We start from the raw sequence: 8186 nt of genomic DNA, 5'->3' as shown, positions 1-8186 counted from the left end.
CATATCCAATTCAAGCTATGGCTTACTAGTACATTATCTAAAGAAACAGATTAGGTTTACATTAGGACTTTTCTGAGTAATTGATATTAAACAGGGATGTAGAAGAAGTTTGGGTTTTTTCCCCCCCTCAGGAAAGTAACATCTGGAACAAATAGAGTCTTTAACTGATTATCATTAACACAATTGTGTTGTGTTCTCAAAAAGCTATTAAAAAGTGTTAACATGGTTACATCATGAACTTCAGCTGGTTCTTGTAACACATGAGTCAACTAAAAACAGAAGTGTTCACATAATACATATTTAAAATACTGTATTGTAAACCATGATTTTGAGAATATTTTCATTAATATTAGGATGACTTGCCACTTCCAGCATTTATTTTGAGAATAGTGTTCGCTATCCAAATCACACTGAACAGGTTTTAAGCACAAATGTAAACATCTTTACAGTTCTGTAAGTAGTAAGTAAGCCACCAACTGGATGGAAAAAAACAAAAGCATTTTTCTTTTTATCAAACCATTCATTCTTACCCATTATTTAAACACTGCCTTGAAAAAAGTATCACACATGATCAAAATCAAATACAGACTTCCTTAATTTTGAAATAAATTAATAAATATTTGTAATCAGTCTTGAAGGGTCTATAAGCATGGTAAAAATCTCTCCCTGTATAGACCCCCAGTAGAACATGACAGATTGAGGTGTTGTTGTGTTTTTCTGTTAATTTATTTGGTTTTTTCACTATCCATAGCATGGTGTATCGGTGCAAGACAGGAAGGAAAGAAAACCATAACCATCTGTAACTGCAAGGATAAAATCAAGGACCTAGGACCTATCATTAACATCTGTTACAACCTTCTCTTTTGGCATCAGTGTATACCTTCACACCTTTGTGGAGAATAACAGTATCAGCTAAACCATTTCTTCTAGCAGACAGACCTTAACAGAGGTTCCCAACTAAATGATGAGAACATCTTGGTTAGGTTGACAAATACAGTAGTGGGAGAGCCAAAGGCCACATTCTTGCTGAGCTATGAAAGGATTTAATGTATTTGAAAAGAAGATTGCTCTCGACTTCTCAAGTCACCTGACAGCCATGAAAACTCAGTAGTAGTTAGCAAGTACAAGTAATTAGTACACAATGCATCTGGATCATGTCAGGTCTTTTTACACATGAGGTCATGTAATGGTTGCCTCCAGGAAGACTGAGCCACACTAAAATTATAGAAGGCTGTTTCCCAGGCAGTATTTAGTCAACAAGGTTCCTGTGATTGTACATGGACAGTGATACAGAGAAGCATTTCTAAGTTCCCCAGTCAAGGTGCACATCATGTCCATATCCTGAGCCTTGAGTCAAGACCTGAACACGCACTCTTCTTCGCTGTGGTTTCCAAAGAAAGGTGATGCCTAGGTTGCCTGCCCTGTGAAGTGCAGACAAAGCCTCCGAAAACAACATTGCTGGTATGGTAAGTATGGCACTGAACACAATAATATGGGCTGTTTTTCCTGTCTTTTGGCACTACATGCCATGCGCAGCCATGGAGAAGCAATAATAATTTTACTAAATGGTAATGAGATACTACTTTTGTGGCAGGAGGAGTAGAGCATGAGCAAAATGCGTGACTCTCATGCTAAAAGCCCAAGAAATGGCATGTTTGCTATTCAGATGGATGTTTTGCAAGACTGGAAAGTCATCTTGGAAATGCCAAACATGTGGCCACTCATGTAGCCTTGAGTCCATCCTCTTATTAACCTGTAATTACATAACCACAGAGTACTTCCCCAAATAATTTCTTCTTTCAGGGAAGAATCTGAATGTACAGTAGGGGCTTATGAAAGGGTCCAGGCGAAACTGTAATTTTTTTCTTCATATCATGTGCTTGATTTTTCAGACATAAAATACCCTTTTTTAATTTAGAGGGACAAGGATGTTATTTTTATATAGCAGCGATGTTATGTCTGTTTCTGATGGAAGAAATACTGGCAAAACAGACAAATTTTGTTCCAGTAAAGAACTGAACAGTAAGTTTACACATATTTCAGTGACTAGAATCATATCTATCTATGACAACAAAAAGTAGACAGAAAAGCACCTAACATATATTTTTTTCCATCTAAACAATATATGTTTATAGCATAGGAGTAGAAGAAAATGATAAAAATTACCAGTAAAGATCAGAATAAAAGAAACAGAAACCTAACATGCCTGTCAGAGCACTGTAATCTTCTACAAAAAGATTCAAAGATAATAATTAAAATTTTTTAAAAATGCAAAGGATTCTAAGCCAGTATGTTCCAATCTTGCCAGATTTCATGGTTCAATGGTTAGTACACTCAGTTTTAGGTCTTCTAATACTATATAAAAATATTGCAAGCATACATGACACCAAGCTTCAAATAAAACTCTCTGTACCTGTTAAAATGTGCTGAAGTTTTGACAGGTTAATTTTGTACCTGCAGTCTTTATGCCAGATCACATAACAATTGCCTGCACCCCTCTAATGCTATGAAGAATAAAATACCATGTCTCCTTCTGAAACCAGCATAAAACCACATCCATCCTGAATTCTGCTCTGCCTTGTTCAGCTGAAGTGTCATCATATGTTCACAGCTGATCTGGATCAGACTGTTTCTGAATGACCAGTTAGCTTACAGGTCTGGTGTTAATGATTATAGAAACATTTAAAAAGATTAAAAATCTGAATCATACATCAAAGACAGATAAGTTTAAAAAAAAAAAACGAACACAAAAACAAAACCACAAACATTGCAAAGGATCAGTACATACCATGCTTGTATGTATGCTTTTAGAAATTTATAAAGAGAAACCTTTTAAAATCAAACAATAAGCAAAGATTTTTGTTCCACTGATAAAAATCAGCTACACAGCCTGCCGCACTTTTCAAATCTTAAAGGAGTGTTTTGAAACAACAATGTTTGGAAGCATCTCAAAACTGCACCAATATTTAGTTCTTTACAATAATGATTATGATCTTGTCCATATAAAAAGAAATATTTTAAACAGTAATATTTTCTAAGGAAGCAATAATAATCTTTGATCTAGAAAATATCCTGTGTAACAAAGAAACATGAAAGAAAAATAAAGATTTAGCAAACTAAAGATGTGATAGCTGTAAAAGCAGACACTGAAACAGAAAAGTCCTGTTTAAATAGATAACATGTAATATGAAGTAAATGTGTTCTCCTTCTTTAAATCTTTTGTGAGAAAAGCTAAAATTCTAAACAATTAAATAATTTGGCTTAAGACTCATTTCTCCTCATCATCTAATCATCTAAACCATGATACTTCTCAAAGAACCTGCCCCTCTTTAACAAAGATAAAATATTTTCTTACTTCTTTGTGGGTTTTTATGTGATAAAACCTTTCATATCATGATTTTTTAATTTTGTTTTTCAAAAAAGATCTAGTATTCTACATAATACTGAAGGAAAAGAGGTTAAACTGTTGCAGAAAGGGTAGGTAAGATTCAAATAGATCTTACCAATCTTAAATGGTAACTGCTTATTAGCATCAAAAGAAGTCAAATTAGTGCTGCAGATCCTTATTACAACCAAAAAGCAACCCGGACAGTAGCCTCTTTGCCAGAAGGGTTTTTTTTCTGCACAGGGGCATGGTCAACCCATAGGCAGGTTCAGAGACTGGAAAAAAGCTTCACACTGATGAGTCTACTTGTAGAATCAGGTCGCTATTGTATAAATCAGCCATGTGTACATATTTAGACTTAGGATTATTTACTAAATTGTTCCCTATATATCCCATGTAATACATAGGTAGCCATTGCTGTCTACCATCTTACAGGATGCAATTCCCTTTCCAGTTGTATTTCATTGTTTTCAGATATATTACTCCTCACTTCCATAAGTTTAAATAATAACATTCTCTTCTGAAACAGTAGAGTACTGAAGCATAAACTTTCATCATATTTTATTATTAGTATTGGATAAAGAACAGTCATTCCAAAAGCAGTTTTGCAAAAAAGGTTTTTGACGAGAACACTTGTGAATAGTGTAAGAGCAAAAAATAAGAAAGTAAGTAAAAGAAAGCATTTATTGGGAATTCTTCCAGTTATGCTTAACACTTTCGGAAGATGACAGAGACACAATATGTGCAGGGCTAACAAAGTAACTTGTCACTTCCTATAAACATATAGAGGTGGTTTTTGGTCACAGTGATGTTTTCAAAAAAATACATAATGTGGCTTGCTCTGCTTTCCCTCTATGAGTCTCAAAGTACATTACAAAACATTTCAAAATTATTATTGCTGTCTCACAGACAGGAAAATATGAAACTGATAGGAGAAATGGCTCAAGTGGTTCAAGGAAATACAGTAATTCAGAAGTAGAAATGATAATAAGAGCCAAGTTCTAGACAATCATATTTACGATCTGTTAGAGATCAAAGATGCATTTTTGTTTGTTTCAATGCATTCACATATAGGGTGTCCTGAAATCCAAAACCACAGATTTGCAAAATCAGTCTCAGTGGTTTAAGCCACTGTTGCCTTTCAGAAAACCTAAAAACATACTCGATGAAAAAATAACATTATCAAAGACAAAGCAGATGAAAATAAAAGTTTAAAAATACATCAAGCTTACTAAGCTGATATCCATGCAGGAGTTAAGATAGATTCAATCCTCCTATTTTGCTAAATGCAGACCCTCATTCTGCTACAGGCCAACATACTTCAGATTTTAAGACGGGAAAAGGGAAAGGAATTCTATTTGGTCATTCAATCAGACAATACTTACTGTTTAAGATGGCAGTTGAAGAGAAGGATGCTGTATCCTAGGGTTACAGTATAGATTGAGGCCTGAGCTTTAAATGACATTGGTTAAGTCATCATTACAGAGAAGCACTAGTGAATCAGAATCAATATAGCTTTTATTTGGGGCAACTTTGCTATTCCATGAGTTTAGTAGTTAAACAAATTATTCAGTAGTTTCTTAACGAAAGCATAGTAGACCAAAATCTAAAAATCATGAATAGGTGAGGTTGTTTATGGGTTTGGGTTACTTTTTCGTTACTCTTTAATGTTTTGATCAAAATAACCAGAGTATCACTGTAACTAAAAGGCCAAACTCGAGGCGAGCAATGTATCTGTAAGCTGTATTTGAAGAAAATAGAAATGAAAATGTCAGTGAGGGGGCTTAGTCTTTGAAGGTGCAGAACATACTGGCTTCATCCCACAAAACACTATAAATTTCATGAGATAAGCCCCTTCTGTGTAGTAAATCATGGGAGTGAAGAGAAATGAACCCAGAAGAAAGAGTCCTAAGCAATGCAGCAGGAGACAGATTAATTGTAAATTAAAGAAATTTTAAATTAACTAAGCAGACGTTCTTTTTGTTTAGAGATATCTTATTTTGTCTTGAAAAAGTGTTCATTTCTAAGTACAGATTTCGGAAAGTATTTCTTATTGTAACTCATGCAAAAAGTCTTCCAGGCAAGATAAAATAAATAGGCATTTTTGCCATGTGTTCATACTCTTTGCTTTGTATGGAAATATGCAACCTGCTTGTGATAAAGTTTACAGTATTCATTTGGTTCTCTTTTATAATTCTTTCTGAGTCAGAAAACAAACCAAAAAAAAAAAAATCACACATAGGCATTAACATTCATGTGTCTAACTTACGGAAAAAGCAAAATACCATTAAATATATCTGCTAGACCATATATATACATATATCTGTTATCTATAATAACAGATTAAGTCCTGGGCTGTCTCAGCAAATCAATATGACTCTACATTTCATCTACATGTGGAGGTAAAATTCTAGCAAACGAAAGGAGTATCTAAGGCCATGAATTTTTCTTCCTGTGATGTTTAAGTGACTCATGGCAATTATCCTACATGTATGTAAACCCCAGCCTACCACATTCCCGCTTGTTTTGCGTGCAAGCTTGTTTAGTGCGTGCAAGCATAGAGCTTATTCAGTCATATTTTCCGTTTTCTTTCTTTGTTGATTCTGACTTTTTGCTTCTTTTGGGAAAAAGAAAGCAAGCAACTTTTTGGAGCAAAGATGATCTATTCAGTGCTTAACATTGGGAAAGGGAGAGCAAGACTACAGACAGCTGAAACTGGGAATTTCCAGTTTAATGGAAAATTCTGGTATTCTGATTATTCTGAATCAGAACAAACTATTTCAAAATTTCCCACAAAACAGAAATTAAAAAAAACAAAAAAACCCAAACAAAACAAAACCTACAAAAATGCTTTCAAAAATGTTGAAACACATTTTGCTTGAGCTTTTTAGTTTTGTTTTTTTAATATTAGTTTCATAGTTTGTATTTTTGTTTTACCAGTCATAACTACATGTCATCTCATGCCACTTAATTAATAGTCCAATAGTTGATGTATATTTCATTTGAGTAGGGAAATAAGGTAAATATTCAGCTTTATATTATTTTAGTGGCAATTTTTTCTAAAACCTAAGGGGAAAAAAGTACTAATACAAGGATATTCAAAACAGTGACTACTTTAACTTATACCATAAATTGAAATTATACAATACTTCATTTTGTTCATCACAGCATTCTAACTACACACTTTCTCTGCATCCTAGTTGCAAGCAATTAAGTCCTTGCCTTCTTGTGATCTTAGCGAACATATTATTCTTACTCCAGACAATGCAAAGTACTCAGTACTTTCAGTTTGCAAGTCCATGGATTACTTCTGAACTGTTATTAACACCAATTGTTTCTACCTCTACTACCTGTAAACAGCAATTCTAGACTGAGATTCTCATGAAGCCATCCTGCTTTTGAAACACTCGTGTTTTTCTTGATCAACAAATATGACAGGTTTCGAGTTACTTGATCCTTATTTAATCGTGAAACTTGTACTTTCCTTGTTTTGCCCAAGTGAGAAACTGCTTTTCATGGCACTGCTCTCTCCTTGGTGTCTCTTCAATATTGCCAGCATAACGACAGCTCAAAATGCATGCCCTCACCCTCCCTATCAATTTTGTTATTTGTTTTTCGTGTAGTGATGATGCTACTTGGGCTACCATGAGAAAAGGTGTTTTGGGGATTTTTTTTAATCAGTTCATTAGTGCAAATGGATTAGTAAAATAATTTGTTTCTTGATTTCCCAGCTTTTAACTTGATGAAATGAGTTTTCCACCATGTATTTGACTTATCACTAACTTCACCACAACATTCCATATTAATAAAATACTCCCTTTCACCCCTTTCTCCAAAGTTGTTTCCTAAAAAGAAAGCCAAACTTCTCCAATAGTAAACACATAATATTTCACAAATAATTCACTAGAGACTATAAGAGCTAAACAATAATTTGTGTGTTTCAGGAAATAATACTAACATTGTAAATAACATTTTACCGTATCCAAAAGTAAGCAAGATGATTTATGAAGCAAATAAAAAGAGGCAGCTCCAAACCAAGAGAGCTTAAGCTGGAGGCTAAGAAAAGGAGAATAAGGAAAATATACGCTCGGATTATGCTGAAATTCAATTAAAATTGATGTGTTCTCCACTTTAAAACCTCTTCACAAATGGATCACAAAAATAGTAAATGACAGAAGACAGAGTATCTCTATTTATGAAGAAGCCAAAGGTAATACTGAGGCCAAAGGCTGCACTTACAAGAATTCCAGATCAGCATGCCAGAAGAAGGCCTTATGGTGGGGTTCAGTTACCTGCAGGTGCTGAAGGCCATTTGAGATGCCCTTAAGTATGCAAGCAATCTATATGAGGTCAGCAGATAGGATACAGAGACTTATGAGATATAAGTATCACTCTATAGCGGAACCTGGGGGCATGCTGGATATCCAACAGCACTAAGAATGATGCTAGATGCCTAGATTTAGGCAAATGCATGATGTCTTTAATGTCTGATGTCATGATTGGGACCTCAAAAAAAAAAAAAAAAAAAAAGACAAAAAATACAGTTCCCATTGGCCTAGTGAACTGAATTTGGTAACCAGTCAGTAATCTGAGAGACCAATAAGACTTCATGCCCTCAAAAGGCTCCTCTGCTTTTTGGTGGGGGGTACAGAAAATAGGGGACACATTACCCTTGTCATTCAAGATAATTCAATTGTATTTTCACAGTATATGAGTCTAACTGCATCTGTGTATGTTCCATGCAGGATGAATGCCCTTAAAAAACATAATAAAAGATGATCTTGTCTCTGCTATTTTCATA

The sequence above is a fragment of the Caloenas nicobarica genome, chromosome 1, assembly GCF_036013445.1.
Source record: "Caloenas nicobarica isolate bCalNic1 chromosome 1, bCalNic1.hap1, whole genome shotgun sequence".
Classification (NCBI taxonomy): Eukaryota; Metazoa; Chordata; class Aves; order Columbiformes; family Columbidae; genus Caloenas; species Caloenas nicobarica.
Note: the sequence above shows the minus strand (reverse complement) of the source record.